Source organism: Paramisgurnus dabryanus, chromosome 18, assembly GCF_030506205.2.
Source record: "Paramisgurnus dabryanus chromosome 18, PD_genome_1.1, whole genome shotgun sequence".
Lineage (NCBI taxonomy): Eukaryota > Metazoa > Chordata > Actinopteri > Cypriniformes > Cobitidae > Paramisgurnus > Paramisgurnus dabryanus.
Genome location: NC_133354.1, coordinates 18,847,448 through 18,863,411, shown reverse-complemented (window position 1 = coordinate 18,863,411; position 15,964 = coordinate 18,847,448). Strand labels below are relative to the sequence as shown.

The 15,964-nt window shown below is 40.2% G+C and overlaps 1 protein-coding gene across 8 annotated transcripts in view; it reads left to right on the top strand.

The window, feature by feature from the left end:
* The window catches only part of nrg2a (neuregulin 2a), a 96,688-nt gene that overhangs the window by 52,250 nt on the left and 28,474 nt on the right, over positions 1-15,964 (top strand). The window lies entirely within an intron of this gene.

Sequence of the window (15,964 nt, the reverse complement as noted above, 5' to 3'; positions counted from 1 at the left end):
CACAGAAATGCCCAGGGGAGCGACAAATAAATCCAACAGCTTAGGAAATGCCTTTACTGGGAATGAATGATATTGTTAGACGATGATTGACCAACAAACAGATAGTTGACTAGTTTTTCTAGTTTTAATATTTTTTGCATGCAGTTATTCAAATGCTGTGCATCTTTAGAATGGTTCATCCAAAAAGGAAAATTGTGTCATTGTTTACTCACTCTCGTGTTGTTACAAACCTGTATACATTTCTTTGTTCTGCTGAACACTGAATGAAGATATTTTGAGGAATCAAAGAGTTTTTGAGCCCCATTCACTTCCATTTGAAACCACCACCATTTTTTAATATTTTACTTACCTCTTTCTTAGATGAATTAATAATACCCATCTTTTTCAATGCATGCACTTTTAATCTTTGTACAGCGCCTCGTGAATGTGTTAGCATTTAGCCTAGCCCCATTCATTCCTACAGTATGGCTCCAAACAAAAGTTTTATTTTGTGCCACCATACTTACTCATGTAACATGTAACAGTCTTTAAATAGGGAAAACATGGAAGTGTTTGGTGGCTTCTAAATTCATCCCTGTTTGGATCCATAGGAATGAATGGGGCTAGGCTAAATGCTAACACATTCACAAGGCGCTGTAAAAAGAATAAGTGCACACATTATAAAAAGATATGTATGTATTAATTTTTCTAAGTTGAGGTTAAAACATAGTAAAATATTTAAAACTGTGGTGTTTTTCTTTAAGGTCCGCCACTTTACTTTCATACACATTTAGACGTCTATTGCACTGAACCTCACGTTTAAACAAAAACGGGATTCTGTTCCAATCCATTGCACTCCGTCTAGCTGTATGAATGCAATAATGTGTTACGTAAACGTCAATTTGGGTTCAGGTAAACTGAAAACTGGGCTTCCGTAAGACCGATTTGTCTGCTGGTGGTTTTCCAGGCAAACCACAAACTGGTCAGTTTTAAAAACTTGCCCTTTCCCAACTGTTCCTGAAAAGTTTAATTTATTTTTATCACTGATGCGATTTTTTCATGAGGTCATTGGAATAACGGATACTTTACGACGGCTACTGAGCTTTAGCAGCTGCATCCATCTTTTTAAAATCTAAAAGGAAGATTTTGAAAGTCTATAAAGGAAAGACAAATACTGGGTTGAGAAAGAAGGTGAACAGAAAAAGTAATAGATGGAGGGAGAGCCAAAAACAGAAAGAGATAAAGGCAAGGAGACCCAGCTGCTTGCAGTTTCAAACCCATTTTACAATGCAGTTGTGGATTGCTCCATAGAGGCATTCAACCAATCGCATGCCGCCTCTCTGCACAGCGGCCAATCAGATGCCGGGACTCCTGGGCTGATACTTTTTGTCACTGCTGCACTGACACAGGATTAATCTTTCTCTTTATAAAGGCTGTTTTTCATCACGCACATCCCTTTTAAACAGCTCCAATAAACACACACATGCATATTTTGGCTCTTTCAGCAGTATGTTTAACAAGATAACTGAGCAGAGTAATTGGACTCATTAATTATAGCTGATCAGGGTTGAAGTTATGACTGTTCGGGGGTGAACGGAGGCTGTCCGGGGAACATGAGAGCGGAGGGAAAGAGACCATGTGACCTTGGAGCAGCAATTAATGAAGACAAACAACAGACAATTTCAGGCCCGGCCCCCTTACTGTTTTACTCCCAGGGGGCAAGGAGGCTGCATGGCTGCGCAGCAGGACTATAATAGATGCTCCTTAACCTAATACAACTGTGTGTTCACCTTTTGGTGCCTGCTGCATGGTGGTCGTGTGTATGGGTGTGTATGTACTCTGGTTTTTAAAGCATTGTGGTGTCACAGGTCACCAAATGGGTGAAGCAGGACAAGACAAGGTCAGAAGGTTATGTGTGGCTCCATTGTGGACATATACTTGTGGGACAAACAAGCTGTCTGCACAGACAGCAATATTTGTGCAATGTTGGGTGTAATTAGTTACTGAGTAATTAGTTATTGTAATCTAATACATTTTCCTTAAAAAGTAAAGTAGGGGGGCGTGCATACCAAAGCTTTTACGCCCACGGCCGGCGCATGTTGTCAATTGTTTTCAATGGAAGCGCAGCGTTTTTCAAAACATTAACAGCAGCTGGCAGAGTTTTTACGCGCTCAAAGCCGGCGCTCAACGTTTTTTACGCGCTTAGCACTAAGTGCGAAAGTTGAAAGAGATTCAATTTTGGGTAAAAACTCCGCTCGTCATTGTCAGGTCACAAGGCTGTCCAATCACAGTGGAGGAGGGGCGGGACAAGTATCACAACAACCAAAAGGCTCACAGCTCAAGTATCACAACTATCAAAGCGCTCAGCTGAAGAAAACTGGCGCTCAGCTGGAAAAACAGCTGGCATTTGGTGTCCTCCAGCTTTGGTGTGTCCCGCCCCTAAGGGATTACTTTTATTTTTCCAGTTATTTAATTACAGTTACTTCTGATGTAATTAAACTAAATACTGTTTATGGGCTGGTTGGAGAGTGTAGATTAAGGGGCGGTATTATTATAGTAAGATCCCCAAAATTTCAATGACATTTTTCAAATGCTTGCAAAGAAAGGTTTACAAAAAAAGTTACTGGCTTGTTCTTTTTCATATTTTCTATGTTGATAGAAACACTGGGGACCCATCATAGCACTAAAACATGGAAAAGTCAGATTTTCATGATATGTCCTAGCCTGACGTTGTCATACTCAATTCTAGTCAGAATTTGAGTCTGATACCGCTCCATTGAGCTATAATTATGAGGCGTGTCTCAACCGAAAAATGCCTCTGCACTCAATTGGATAGACCTACGACCAATCAGAGCAACGGGGTGTGAGACGTATGTTGAAATGACGTATTTGCAGCTTGACCGAACTGCTAGTTATTTCGCTACAATGACACACACTACAAGTCTGAGTTAGCAAACGTACATCAACACGTACTATGTTTACAACATTTCATTTATATCACATTAAGTCATACAGTAAGACTATCTCTTACCATTTGTACATTAGTTGAACTTCATCCACGACGATACCCATTATGTTTGCTTGAAAAATATCCGAGCCTAGCATGTCCCTCCAAGATTCCGGGCTTCCGAAAAGAAGCTGGCAACGACCGCTAATTATATCCATCTCGTCGTGCACACCGAGTTGCATCGCCGTGATACCCATTTCAGTTGCTTCTTTAACTTGATCCTTCATAAGTGCGACAACTTTTGCCGAATCCCGTAGGAAGGACGGCAAAAACATCAACAAATGCCTTGCTCGCGTTTCTCTGTTCCTCTTTTAAAATCAATGCTCTGTCGATATCTTTTAGAACAGACTCAATGTCAGAATCCACACATCTGATTTCTACCGCGGCAGCCATTTCGTTGTAAACAGATTCAACACACGCGCTCTTTGGTGACGTGGTTGATTTACGTTACTGATCATTTGTCCATCATCGTATAAAGCCCGCCCTGACAATTTGATTGGTCGGCCAGCTTTGGGTCGAGCATAGTAGCTCCTCAATGGTGAAACCCCAGACCGATCTTCCCGTTTCTCAAAATGTTGTGGGCGGGGCTAAGATCGGCTGGCACCCAGGCTAGATATGTCCCCTTTAACATAGAAATTTAAAGTCTAATGCTGCTTTCAGACCAGCCGCGGTAGAGGCGTCAAGAGAGAGTGATTTCAATGTTAAGTTAATGTGAAGACGCGTTGATGCGCGTCTAGAGGTCTCGCGGCAGGAATGAGGCGTTTAGCGTGGTAGACGCGATCAAAGCCGCATTCAGACAGCCAGCGATGTTATCGCTGTGTGTCGCCCGTCTCTTTCAATGAGGCGTTTCTAAATCTGATTGTCATAAACAAATGAGTACCATCCACCCCAGTAACTGACGATAGAAGGATGATGTGAACTCCATGGCTTCGTTTTCATTGGTAGTCGCTCCTGAAATTCACTCGACATGTGCATATAGTTAAACTATTCTTAACTTTCTCGCATCGCTGGACACGCCCATACGGTCACCAATGGTCACTTTCGCTCGTGCCACCGGAAGTCGACCGGTTTTCATTGAAATTAATTAGATCGTGTCGCTCTGCTACTGTTGGTCGCTGGCTGTCTGAATGGGGTGTCATTTGCGTGTGTAGTTTGCGCGAATGGCGCAAATTGAGCGTTGCCGCGGGAAACTGGGAGTTAATAATAATAATGATAACACTCTTACTATTAACTGGTTGGTTATTAGCATTAATATTACTGAGATATTGGTTTCTTAGTACTTAAAAAGCACATATTAATTCCTGATTTTGTAAAACCTTATTCTATATCCTAAATCCTACTCAATTCAATACTTAAACTTAACAGTTGCTTTACTAAAGTATGAATAAGCAGTAATTAGGATTATATTAAGGCTAAAGTAATTAATATTTAGTTTATAGTGAGAATTGGACCTTAAAAAGTGTGACATGAATAATGTATGTACTTTTAGTATTTATTTTAGCCGTTTCAAGCATATCTTTGTATCATTTACCAAATAGAATTTAAAACCCATTTTTAGTACTAAGTATTAGTAATTATTAGTAATAAGTAATAAAAAATTTTTGGAGAGAGTAATTTGCACAGTAATCTAATTGCATGGTTGAAGATGTAAATAATTAATTACATTTTTGAGTAACTTACCCAACACTGTATTTGTCTTACAAATTAAACATTTGAACGCAACTTGATTGATAATTTTAGTGTTTATACACAGTAGTCTACACAGTGTGTATTATCGTTTACATCATTTACAGAATTTACAAATTAAATCAACATGAAATTATGTTTACAGACACTTTAACTTCTGTAGTCAGAATGTGTAACAGAATATTCAGTGAGAAAAATGTAGGGTTGAACTTGGATGGGTTTTATCCATTGCACAATGATTGGCTCATTAAAACTGTGCATTGCATACTAGAATAAGGATGGGCAGAGCTAATGAAAAATAGGAAGGATTGGACTTTATTTATTGACAGGCACTGTTTGTTATTACATTATGGAAGATTATAAACAAAAACGTTTTTTTTTTCCGAAGTCTACGTGCATTGATGAATTTTGCATACCAGATGTGTATAAATATAATGAGGAAGTTAATCGGGTTCATTTTCATTTCATGTAAACAGAGCGCAAGATGGGGATTCCCTGTTTCCAACCCGTTTCAAGAGGGGTTTGCTTCAGTGAGCACGCGATGCACATTGCATGTGTGCGTGCATGTGCGTGTAGGACTTCGGAGAAAAGTTTACAATTTGAAACTTTTTGCAGGCTTTGTTTGCATAACACCTCGGGCAGTTGCACACATGGATTGTATTTCCAATTTTGACCTCTTATTTCTGTTTTGGGAAATTGAAATTTGCAACTCTGGAACTCTGCCACATGTTCAGTTGCACATGACCAAATTTAATCTCATCAGAATCATAGATATTAGTAGACTCCAAGTTGTGTTGCACATGGATGGTTTGACAGTGTAAAGAAATTGGGGCTGTTCCTACTAGATGTTCCATCCGTCATATAAAAATCACATCCCTAGAGGGCGCTGCTTACAGCAGCAGAGTAAATGAGCATGAGATGAGAGGAATGTGTTTGATGGAAAACGCAGCTGGACGGCCGATTGTTCCAACCTAATCAGTCATGCTGGGGCCCACCAGCAGAAATCCCTCCATGTCTCTCTTTCTCTCTCACCCACCCCTGTGAAGCTCCTCACACCTGCCCCTGTGATGAAAACCAATCCATTGGTGCTTAACTCCACTAATGTAAACCATCACTTATCTTTAATGTCAGATATGAGTTCCATGCATTGGCAAGCACCAGCGTCAAACTGTGGATAACCACGTTGGCCCTCTGTTTCGGGACTGCATCTTTCATCTGCCGCCTGGAATACCTCGAAAGTACCAGCCGCTTCCTGTCACATTCCCTGGTTCCCACCCTCTCTTTATTTCCCTCTCTCGTATTGTTGCAAAAACCCCAGCCGTTTTCTCTGTCAGCCCAAGCGACAAGATTAACTGGGCTTAAAGGACGCTAGAAATCTTTTTCGGATGTTGGCAGTGACTGTGCTAGAATGTCAAGTACCTGTAAGGGAATTGAAAGCATTGATCGGTGCGGGTGAACGGTTGGGGACTTGTCCAGGAGATTCATGGCAAGCCCACTGTATTTACAGTCCAGCGCGCATGACTGGTGACAACGGCCCTAATTCAGCACAAACAGGATGACTTTACATATTGTAAACACATCAAAAAACTACACACTGCCAAGTAGCCCAAATAGCTCGGTTGTTATGATTTCCACATGTTTTATGGGTTGATTTTTGAAACGGTTGTGCCAATTGTGCACAAAAAGTTGTCTCTTATTCATCACCCGCAATCCAGTTAATGTAGACTGAAAGTTTTCTTAAAACTGTGCCATTATTAATTCAATCAAGTGTTGCTCTCTACTCCACAACCTAGCACCCAAAGCAGTCCTACAAGATCAGGAATTTGCCAATTGTATTTTCTCTTTCATTAGATTTTTTGGAGTTGTTACATGATTGTGCATCACATGCTTAAACAATGCAGACATGCGTGCAAATAACAACACTATTAGCAGCCGCAATTCACTTTTAGTGAATGCCTCACATAATTGGGGATTTGTGAGCTTAAGGTGTGTGTGCACGGATGTTGAGTCAAAGGGTGTGTGTACGTGAGTATGTTTTGTCTTGGAAGTGTGTTTTCTATTATGATGATAGTCAAACTGTGACCTTTGACATTGAGGTCAGATTCTTTAGGCCTTTTAGCTTGATGTGCACAATGCTAGTTGATCTCTTTGCCCTTTGGATCCACATCTTTGGTCACATAAGGAATACATATATTTCCGATTCACGCCCGCTTTTAAAGGTGTTACTCAAGCTGTCATTCAATCCCCCCCATTGTATGACTTCCCATGTCACATGTTGCTGGTGGTCTTGCCCGCAGTATTCATTACTTCATTAAGTGTGTTTGGGTGGGGAGAGCTCCCTCTGTTTTCCCCATCATACCGGATGCTGTAAATGTGGGTGTGTAAATGTGTGCTTATGTGGGGTGGATTTTCTGCAGCTGGCTGTGACCGTCAGAGCTGGTGTGAGGGGTGCAGTGGGTTGGTGCTGCTGTTTCTGGGTGGGGTCAACCCCCGGATCTGAAGCGCCACATCGTGCGATCGCTCTCTGTTTGCCAGCTCGCACCAAAGACCTCGATGCCGCGATTTCACACCCACTGGTTTGCGAGGGCGGCGGTGTGTTAGGGCTGACAACTGGTCCAGAGGTGGGGTATCACTCCACACCACCGGCTTATGTGTGTGAGTGTTTTAGCGGTGTAGCATCGACTAGATGCATTAGAATGGGGTCGCCCCTATGAGTGCCTGCAGAGGAAGACGGGAGGGATCGAGCAGAATTTGGACGAGCCTCCGATGGACCCAGATGTTTCTGTCTGTCCACTGCCTGTGTTTCTGGTGTCTGTGAGTCAGGGGCAGAGCGTGGGGCTTGTGCCCGGTGTCGAGCGCAACGCAGGGCTTGGGTTCTCTCCAGAGCAGCCATCCCCACGCCGCTCTCCGAGGCCCTGCTGTAGAGGAGCGTGTGGTGGAAAAGCCCTCTTCCTCGTGCCCGCCCTACTGCTACTTCTGCTGGGATTTGGAGCCTGCTTGCTGCTGCTCCGTCGTGCTTTGATACAGGGTGCCAGCCGCAACAGGGAACCAGACTGGTTGGATCTCCTCAGGGGGGACGATGAGGAGGAAGGCCTTATTGCCCACGATGCTCCTTGGACACACGCCACTACCGCAAGCAGCATCGTTTCATCTACCCCCTGGTTCCTGGAGACTCTGCCCACACTCAGCCCTGGCACCGAGCCTACTTCCAGCACGGCGAGCACCCTTGCCCTCACCTTTGCGACCAGCAGCGCCCCACCCCCTCTGGGTAAGTGCCCCGAGCCTTACTTGTTTACACACGCGTCCTGTTGTGCAATCGCATGCAATAGCGCTCTTTGATTTCTCCCGGAGTCGTGATTGTGGAGGACAAGACCAGGCACATCAGCTATGCAGCAGGAAGCAGGCAATAGAGAAGAAAAATAAAGACCTGTTAATGAAAAGGGAAGAATACAGGATAGAGTTCACAGTTGGCTTCTTTTATTCTTGCATTTTTCACCACTTCTTCTGTCTTTTTTGTTTTGGTGCAGAGTATCTCTCACTTCGCCTTTATGTAAAACTGGAAGTTTGTAGTTGGGGTTCGTGGCTCTTAAATAAGGCTTTTAGCAACGTTTTGTTTACAAGTCAAGACATTTGGTGTTCTGTCTGTTCTTAACAGTTTTTAATAAGCTTCATTTGAACTGTAAATGCTATATGTAATTAGCTTACCTGGCGGTTCCCTTACCGGTCTTACGGTGTTATTATGGACTTAGTTCAATGTTACATTTTCACACAATGAGCATCGGACCTTTATTCCACTAATTGTTCTTTTGTATAAGTCAGTTTTGAAAAGGTTTAAGTAAACATCCGAAAACCGGATCACTTTATAAATCGAAGCGCTCCAGGGAAAGTTCAGTTTCCTAGCAGACGTGTCTTTTGTTGTTGGTGTGTGTCACTGCAGTTAATGCAAACATGTAAAGCCGCGCTGAAGGCTTTAAAAAGATAATAGATTACACAGGGCCTTTAAAACACTGAAGAATGCAACCGCACCACAGCTGTGTTCCACATTCATCAAACACACACATTTGTTTTACCACAAATTTCTACAAGGACTCTCTGAACAGGGAATTACGTAAACTGTAAAATTACTGTTTGCACATGAGGATTATGTGTTACCTTTAAGGATTACGTGTTACCTTGGGGGACCGTAATATAAAATAACTGTGCCTGCATGTAAGAATCTCCCTTCTCTTTAATATATGTTATATAAAGTGTATATAAATTGTTCTTCGCCCTTGCTGTTGTGCAAGTGCACTAGACAGACAGACAATAAAAACAACACCGTCATCTGGTGCCCTGTGGTGTGCCAAATCTGTTGCTACAAAACAGACAGTGTGATCGCTTTTATCTTTACTTGCCCTGGGCCATAAGATTTTGTTAAGAGACTTAATTAATGACGTGCATGTAATATTGAGATCTCTCTGAATGCTTTGGGAATTCTTTTAGACCAAAAGGATGCACATTATGGTTTCACATAATAGAAAACACTCCAAAGCGTTGACATTGCATGCAAAAATTGACATTTTGTGCAGTGATGGGATCCCCTTTCCAGCTGAAATAAGAGACATCCCCAGTATGAGGGGGTTTTGTGTTGGCATAAGAGTTCGACCGTGGCCATCAAGCATCATTTGTCAATCTTGTTTAACTTTGCAGTATTTGGCTCTGAAACTACCAATGGGCACATCAGTATTGTGCATGTAATTTAAGCGGACAGATATGTTTTGTTGCCACACCTCAAATAGGTCTCCAAATTAAGAAAAACGGCACGATGCCACAACCACTCACTGGACCTCCCTCCACCCATGGAATTACTTGGACCGTTTGCACTCGTTTAATAAAGTACTAAAGTAGAAAAAAGAAAGTACTTTCAGCAACATGGACCTCTCCTTTCATTTTTATGACTTTCCTAGAACCCTTTGGAGAGCATGGAAAGATAGACATGTTTATGAAGCTATCCAGATGGCCCCATTTTGCCCCCACCCAGGCCCTCCTTTCAGTTTCTTGGCCATGAAGGATTAATCAAACTCGCCGGCCAAACCCTTGGGTTTTGGGGCTGGAGAAAGTTGACCTTTTTGTGGGACCTGTTGGCCAGAGTGGAACTTGCTTTGTGCTCGGCATAAAGAACTTGAACTTGGCCTATAGCTTGCTAAATGGACGTCTATGCCATTGAGTAAGTAATGTGAGATTGGATATGCAGGTATCATCGGGGACTGTAGTGAAACTGACCTTGTTTGACTGGAATGCTTTGTTGATCATTTAGCGTGAACTGTGTCACGGTTATGCAAAGTCTGTTTTAGCTTAGCAGCATTTTTACACCAAAGAAACCGATGGATGTAGATCAAGGGCTGATGCATTGTGATCACGTTAATGAAAGTGGCATAGCCATTAGAGACCCTGACTGGAAGCAGTGGCTTCATCCAGATTATTATGGGTCTTTTAACATGACACATGATAAAATGATATAAGACTTGGTCCATGGACTTTGGTTAAGTTTTTAAACACAAGGTTGGATGGATGCGTGCCGTTGCTTTACATTCCTCCTCCTCCCCCTCGCTCTCTCCCTGGCACGCGCTGCCTCAGCAGGTATTTACTGAGCTCTCCTAGATCTCCGGCAGAGTTGATTGGATCCTTTGTAACACAAGGGAATATTGTACAGGCGTGTAACTGTCAGAGCTCAATTATTGATGGAAAGATTTTGAAGTGTATCACTAGACCAGAGGCATAAACATGACAAACATTGGCACAGTTACTCTACAGGCTGCTGACACCCAGTCGTCCTCTCATAACAGTTTTGAAAGAAACGTTCAGTTTATCTGACTGTCAGTTATAAGCTAAACTTTCAGTTCACTGTCAGAAAAAATTGTAAAATAATGGTCCTTAGCTGTCATTGGGGTGGTACCCTTCCACCTTTGTACCTGAAGAAGTACAGATTGGTACTAAATGTATGTATATCTATAACTAAATGGTACATAATAGGACCTTTAAAGGCTCCAGCTTGGGACTATTTTTTGACCATTTTTCTGACAATATAGAAAAACTGATCAAATCTCAGAATAACTTGGTATAATGCAGAATACAGCTCTGCTGGAGCTGGGATTTTACCTGGTTTAAGCTTGGTTAGATTAGCTGGTCTAACAACTAACAGGATTCCTTGCTATGGTGGTCTTCAGCCGGTCTTCCATTATTGCATCCAGAGGGTCCGAGCCTTGTCGAGCAGGTTGTCATTAGCGGTCATGTGGGATAAACAGACACAGAGACGTGCTAAAACTCTCAGCAGGCATGGAGAAGGGTGGGTGGCAGTGAACACGCACCTCCCAGCAACCTGCTGGATTTCTGCCAGCCCCTATGCGTGTTTTGCAACTTCAAGAAGTGCTATTGAAGTTTATACTGTATGTTGATATTGTTTCCTTCTCTTCCAATTGAATGCCATACAGCTGAGTAAATCTCGAAACATAAACATTTAAAAATCCACCGTGGCTACGTTTAGTCAATGCTGTGGTATGGGTGGGTGGTGCATGATGTATAAAAATCTGAGATGCGTCATTTTTCTCATCCGCTGTCTGTCAAATACGTTGACAGTGAAGTGTAAGCAGAATGATATGCAGAAACAACAATTTGTAACATGTAGCCAACCCAATACAGTGACTTTGACTTAACAATAACATGAGATTGGAAAGGGACTGTCTGTTTTTTAGCCAACAACAAACAGAAAACAAACCTGTTTTAAACATTCATTTTTTTCCAATTTGGGAATGTTAGTGGTGCCAACTTCAGCAGTAAACCAAAAACCTCATAAACGACAAAAAGCATGAGTGATTTTTTATTTAATTTCAGGTTTTGACAACATGAGATTGTAAATTGCTTAAGTGTCGAAAACTGCAAATAAAACAAGTAAATAAACTCCGCTCGGTATAACATCTGACATGAACTCATGTCATGCAACCTCACCACGAGCAAATGTTACTGATTTTCATCGCTGCCTGTTGTAGGCATATTAAATTCAACAAACTGGCACAAGATGTTCTGTCTAGCGCTCCAAAACCACACAATGTGATTTTTGCTTATATACAAACACACAGCCTGACTAGACATGCACTTTTATAAACATGACCGTCCTTAAACAAGAAAGTTCATAAACTCTCTGATATCCAAACCTTGGCGGTCCTCTGGTTTCACACGTGACCTGATCTGGTAACGTAAGTATTGCCAGATCAGGTCCGATATCAGAGAGGTCCCTAATACGACTTGCTTTCACATCTGTTAACATTCTTTCGTTTTGGCCCACAAGAGTCGGGTGTTTCATGGGGTTGCTGTGGGCTCACAATGAGCTGCTCCTCATGGGATATTTGCAGCTCTGGACTGCTGGGACAAGAGCTTCCCTGTATCACACTTGTTTCATATACACAAAAAACTAAAGAAAACAAAGGTGGCATATTTTGAATTTCTGTCTGGTCTGTTTTATCTAAGGCCTGAGGCTATACCAAAGACAATTCCCTTTCAATTTCCAGCTAGGACAAATTTTTACACTTTTTGATTTTTTTTACTTTTAAACAAGACAGTCTTCAATCTCAATGCAAAGAGAAACTAAGACGAGAGGTTTTATACTTTACAAAACTCTCTGTATATACAGTATTAATGATATGACATTATTTTAATGCAGTGGTTCTCAACCTTTTTCACTTTAAGGCCCCCTATTGCAATATTTGAAGCCCCCCATTCACTTTATTTCTACCTAATAGAATGTGCTAGACCAGGGGTCTCCAACCTTTTTGTGGGCAAGGCCTACAATGGATAAAACAATTTCTAGGGCTACTTTTTGATATAGTCTACTCAAAACTTTTTTGTATTACTTGTTGATTTTATTTTATTTTACTTGTTGATGTGTTTTAGTATTGTTTAAAATGTTAACATACATAAACCAAGCCAAGCAAATATAAAAATATGTAATAACTAAATATTACAATTAAGACTATTAAAAGAATGTGCTTTGGCGGGCACCTCACAGACTCTGTGCGGAGACCCCTGTTGGAGTCACGTTGGAGACCCCTGTGCTAGAGCTTGGCATAGATGCTAGATGCTTTTCTGATCTAATTATTTTGAATAATTTTAAGTCATCTTAAGACCCCCTTGGAAATCTGTTGAGGCCCGCCTTAGGTCCCCGGCCCCCAGGTTGAGAAACATTGTGCTAATACATACCTCTCATTACCCAAAATCTATTAAAAATGATAAAAGTCTGAATGCTTAGTTGCAGATTACCAAAACCTAAAACCAGTGACATTTATGTTAAGTAAAGAAAAAACATTTCACCTGAAGATGTTTATTAGGTTTAAAATGATACAATAAAAGATTTACTGTTGAGATTTTAAACAAAGTATTTGGACACCTTTTGGTCGTAAAACTTAATGAAACAAGTCCATAGTGGTCTGTAAAGTACACCTGTGGTTACTCTGCTAGGACACCTGTGTGAACTTGAGAAAAATAACTTCACACTTCCGCAAAGAGTCACCCTGGGATCAGCTGCTAAAAAGTAATTGAAAATGTGGCTAAAGAAAAGTATTGTTAGTTTTGAGACAAGGTGCATAATCCTTTGCTTGCATTTACTAAATCAACTGCGAATCAAATTAATATATATTTGAAGTCTAATGGTCACACTACAAAAAATTACTTTCTTACTTATTATTTTTGTCTTGTTTTCAGTAAAAATATAAAAAAAGTATCTAATTAAGATGTATTTTCTTGATGAGCAAAATGACCTAGGAAAATAAGTCTAGTTTTTAGACAAAAATATAAAATTTAGGCAAATTCGTGCTTAACAAGAAAAAACATCTGTCAATGGAATAAGAATTTTTTTCTTGAATTAAAAGTAAACTTATTTCAAGAAATTTTTCTTATTCCATTGGCAGATATTTTACTTGTTTTAAGCACTAATTTACTTAGTTTATATATTTAAGTTTATATATTTTTGTCTAAAAATAAGACTTATTTTCCTAGGTCATTTTGCTCATCAAGAAAATACATCTTAATTTAAGAATTTTTAGATATTTGTACTGAAAACAGGACAAAAATACTAAGTATAAAAAGTTGTTTTTTGGAATGCATGCACTGCAAAAAATTATTTTCAAGAAAAAAAATGTTTAGTATTTTGCCTTGTTTACAGTAAAAATATAAAAAAATTCTTAAATTAAGATGCTTTTTCTTGATGAGCAAAACGACCCAAGAAAATCTAGTTTTTAAACAAAAAAATATTATATTTAAGTGATTTTGTGCATAAAACAAGCAAAAGAATATGCCAATGGGTTAGCAAAAAAATCTTGAAAATGTTTCTTAAACACTAAATTCAAGAAAAAATTGCTTACCCCATTGGCAGATTTTTTGCTTGTTTTATGCACAAAATCACTTAATTTTGATATTTTTGGTCTGTTTTTGGACTTATTTTCTTCGGCCGTTTTGCTCATCAAGAAAAAGCAATTTTTTCTGAAAACAAGACAAAAATACGAATTTTTTTTTCTTGAAAAACATTTTTTGCAGTGTGGTCATGGTTGAGGATTTGTGAAAACAAGCTTAAAATGAAATGAAAATTTGAAATTAGAGGTAAAAAAAACGTATAAAGTATAAATCCACTAACCAGCCAAATGAACTAGAATAGCACTTACTGCTACAGTAAATTTGTCATTTCAATGTAAAAAATATTTGTGATGCATGTCTATGTGTTTTATTGACCATAGCGTGCCAATTCATCAAATAATAGAGAATGATGTTATAACTGTCCATATGTCCAAATGTAGTATAATTATAACACATATAATGCATCTTTAAAGAGCCTTGGACTGTAATGTTAGAGTTATGCTGTAAAATCCCGGTAAGGTACGGAAGATTGCAACAGTCTGCTGCGTCTGCCATGACCCAGCACTTATCACTGACCTGCAATTTTCAAAATTTCGCTGTGCAAAATGTGTTCAGAAATGTAGCTGGCATGTTTGCACATCATTTCTTTTAGTAAATCAGGCAGTAAAACAACACAGACACACGGCCCATGAGGTTACGTGTAATCTATGAGAGTAAGCAGCGTTAAGTTTGTGGTCTTCGTTTAATGGCTTCCAACATCCAGATCCAAATTCTAGGTTCCCTTCCAAAGCACAGTCCTGGTTATTTTCAACCACACGTCTATGTACCGTGTGTGGCTTTGTAATTTACCAGGAAACATGTTTACAGTAAGTACTGTATATTTGCAGATAGTACTGCAGATAGTGGGAATGACAGCAAACCACATGTGCCGTGCATAGACACTAGGTTGTAAATATTGTTTTAATTACAGAAATGATAAATGGGGTTGTGCTGGTGAAGCCATGCCAGAACTGTTGGAGGAGTGCCATTTGTTGCTTTTGCTTCAGTACAGATGTTTTATTGTTGTCTGATCAGGCAGAACGAAATAAACACGCTGGGCGTTCGCCATTTTGAGTTTGAACTTGAAGAAGGCGCTCCTCCGTCTGCGTGTTTGGCAAAAGCATCAATTGAATGGTGATAGCACGAGCGCTTGTAGAGGTTTTTAGTGTAACCGCAGTGAGAAACACAACAGGTATGTGTGAAATGTAGTTGCGGCAAGCGGTTTGCCATGTCTATCATCACATTTGGGCTCTTGATTAGTAAGTCAATAAACCTGTTCATGCGTACCACGCTATCATAATATGTCAGGTAAGTTAATCCTGTACCTGTTGTCTGAACCAATCTAACTTGGTGATTTAGATTGGCTTACACTAGGAGTTGCACGCTTCAACTTTACGGTGCAATTTTACGTTTACTTCAATGCGATTGGCAGACGCTGTAATCTAAAGCGAATGTGTACATTTTATCAGTACGCATGTTTCCTTTATGCTTATGCATTGGTGCTATTAATTTCAGATATTTTTATTGTCTTTCTTAATCCGTCCCTCTCATTTTTGTCATGCCCTCGAGGTGCATTATTCCCAAACATGTTCAACTTTGCTTTGATAATAGGGCAGGATTGCAAATTCATTCCTGAAGTGTGAATCATCAGGTGAAGTGTGTGTTTACAAGAGATGGGAAGGTTTGCAGCGCTCTCTGAAATATTTATCTTTGACTATCGAACATCACAGACTCCAAGATGTACAGCGAGATCTGTGATGAAAACCAAGGCGTCATTGTTCTTGTAAATCACTGTACTATTTCTTTGTTTACACTTAAAAGTAGGGAACAGGAAAAAAGCCATCCGTTATAGCTTTAATTTGTCGATCAGTA